This window comes from Cornus florida, unplaced genomic scaffold, assembly GCF_030987335.1.
Source record: "Cornus florida cultivar Cherokee Brave unplaced genomic scaffold, ASM3098733v1 CherokeeBrave_3.0.0_Hap2_Chr08, whole genome shotgun sequence".
In the NCBI taxonomy this organism is placed as follows: Eukaryota; Viridiplantae; Streptophyta; class Magnoliopsida; order Cornales; family Cornaceae; genus Cornus; species Cornus florida.
This window is the reverse complement of record NW_026775578.1, coordinates 29,538,540-29,541,731: the sequence shown is the minus strand read 5'-3', so window position 1 is coordinate 29,541,731 and position 3,192 is coordinate 29,538,540.

Below are 3,192 nucleotides of genomic sequence, written 5' to 3'. Positions count from 1 at the left end.
TTCCTTTCCTTCATTTTCTACCTTCATTCATCTTTCTCTTCCTCTCTGTAACTCTCGGCCAGCTCTCCTTCTTTTTCCCTCTTGTCCCAATCTCAGCCCTCTCTTTCTCAAGATCGTATAAGATACATTGGGAATGCACTAGTACTAGTGCTAAGGTGGGTATGGTGTATAGCAAAATACATGAATGAGTCATGGACAAGCGGTGCATGAAAGGGACATGTGTCCTAAGACTTTGTAGGAAAATGCCACCTAAAGTCCACTAACTAAGTTCTATAAAAACACCAAAACCTCCACCACTAATTAATTTATTACACAAGGACCTCTAATATCCCTTTAATAAAATTAAACTCCCCAAATAAAATAAGAAAGTCTCCAAAATTTACTAATCATACCTTCAATCAAGATTAAAGCTTAATCTAAAACCTAGGGTATTACAACAGGTGCCTGCCTCAATCATTTCTTCTATTTTGTAAGAAATACATCCAATTTTGGGTCATGTTGATTTTTGTATCTTCAGTTGGCATCATATATGGGTAGTGTATATTAGTTTCCTTAAGAAATTATGGTTCGAACACCATTCAATATGAATACCGGGAACAACTAGTTGTACAAGTTTTTGATAAGGGGTATCGTTTGAAATATAGCCTGATGTCCCATACAATTGTAAAGTGTCGCAGTGCTTGAACAATAAGTCCCCCGCCATTATAGAACCCATTTAACTGGCCTCGACATTAAGGTCCCCCTATCTATCGCAGAACTGTGAGTTACATAATATGAATCATGCATATTATGACGATGCTCAAGAGCATGGCACCAATGAAATCTGTCCGCACCAACTTGGTCCCCCCGCTTAAGGATGTCTTTCCACACCAACGTGGTTCCCTTGCTTAATGATATCTCTCCACACCAACGTGGTCCCCACGCTCATGGAGATATTTCTGTACCAACGTGGTCCCCACGCTCAAGGATGTCTTTCCACACCAATATAGGCCCCACGCGCTCTAGGATGTCTCTCCACACCAGCGTGTTCCCCACGCTCAAAGAGGCCTTTCCATACCAACATGGTCCTCATGATTAGTGAAGTCTCTGTGCCCATGAAGTATTTATGCCCAAGAAAGTCTCTACTCCAAAAAGGTCTCTGCATATTGCGCCCGGTGAATCTTATCTAGCGAGCACCAAGCCTTCATTCGCAGGTCACTGAGCACCACACCCCCATCCAATGAGTCCAAGTTTTCAAATGTTAGATGCCGGGCACCAAGCCCTCATCTGTCAGTCGCCGCGCACCACACCCTTATCCGTCGAGTACCAAGTTCTCAGTCGTTGGAAGCCAGGCACCAAGCCTTTAGCTGCTCGTTGCCGAGCACCACGCCCCTATCAGCCAAATACCGAGCTCAAGATGATTACCACCTTTTACTTTAAAGTGCCCCGTACTAAAACGGTTTGTGGTTAGTAAACCTTATAATTAACGTTCTTCGTATTAAAAGGAATTGAAATTAAAGTGCCTCATATTACAAGAGTCCGGGATGAGTGAAGCTCGTAATTAAAGTTCCCTTTATTAAATGAACGGATTGGGTTAAGCCCAATAATACCTCCATCCCTCATTAAAGGGACGAGAGACAGATTATACCTTATTCCCTCATTAAAGAGATGAGGCGTCAACTACACAAAGTTTTTTTATTAAACGGACGATACCGCTACATAAAGGCAGCGAAAAAATAACTCCCCTTATTAAAGGGGTCATTAGGTGGCACTATGTAATGTTTCTCATTTTTCGGGCATTTTTTGATTTTTTAAATTTTATTTATTTACTTTATCATTTTGCATACCGGGCACTGTGGGGTGTGCCAGGTGAGTTCCGAGTGCTAGTTGGGGCATTTCTTCGAGTACGGGACTCTTAAAAATGCATTGTTGGTCATTTCGGTATTTTTTAGTTTTTCGAACCGGAAGGCTCCGGGCGGGACCCGTAACCGGATTTGTTGTGCACAGGGTTATTTTTCAAAGCCGTCATACTCCATACATCATTATTTAGTGCATAATTATGTGACTATGTATTTAGATGTGTGGCTGTGGTATGTTTAGTGCTTGTACAAATTTAATAAAGACAAAAATGATATTTTGGCCTAGTGGAACCCACCATTGGCATTACCCATCGTAGATGACCATGGCCATTTTCTTTCTTCCTTTCTTGCACCACTTCTTCTCTCTCATTGTAACTTTCTTTTTTTCTTTTTCTTTTTCAATCTCAAGCTTAGATCTACACCATTCTATTTAGATTTTGATTTTGCCACTAAAGGCAAAGTTAACAAGTACGAAGAGCGTTTCGATTTGATCAGAGCAAAGTTTAATTTGGATCACTTTGGTGATTTCGAATTTCGGGCTAATTTGAAAGTTTTCTTGATTTTGCCCTTCTCTTGAGGTAAGAGTTCTCCTAATGCTTTGTGATACCTCTTGAATCCGAGACACGGGTTGATCAGGCCCAGGCCTAAACCCGAGGGAAATATCAAACAATTAATATGTAATGCGAACACAGAATACAAAATTTAAAGAATAAGAAATAAATAATAACGGCTGAAATGAATTCTAATGAAAAATCCTCAAAATATAGTTATTAAAATCCAAACTCCAAAAACCTCCAATTAATTAACAACTCGGGAATTCATCTAGTGGACCCCTAATAAGAATCCCAACTGTAAATGAAATAACTGAAATAAGTTCCAAAGCTAAAAAGTAAGCAGTCCTACATAGTCGGTGGAATAGAAATTTGTATCTGCTTTGCACGACCAAGCTCTAACCCTGCAATTGATGAGCACCTGAAAAATAAAAGAGTGGGTCAGGCCCACATGCAAGTCCTGATCTACTACGATCCAAACAGGAATCCGATACGCAGATACATCCTAGATAGATTCAACAATATCTAGAGTAGTCCATATATGTATATATTACACACTACAGGACGCTCACTAGTCCAATAGGTCTGTCTCAGCCTAAGTAGAGATACCATGCAAATCACACATTACGTGGTCATGTGTACCTAGACTTACCAGGGAACAACACCTCTGTCCAACTATCCATCTTAGGAGATATACGCACCCTAACCATGACCCTAAGATTCAAGCTCATACCATGATATCATATAATAAGTATATAAAGTCCATGTCCATCCTAATACAAAATATCATCCAACTGTTGTAG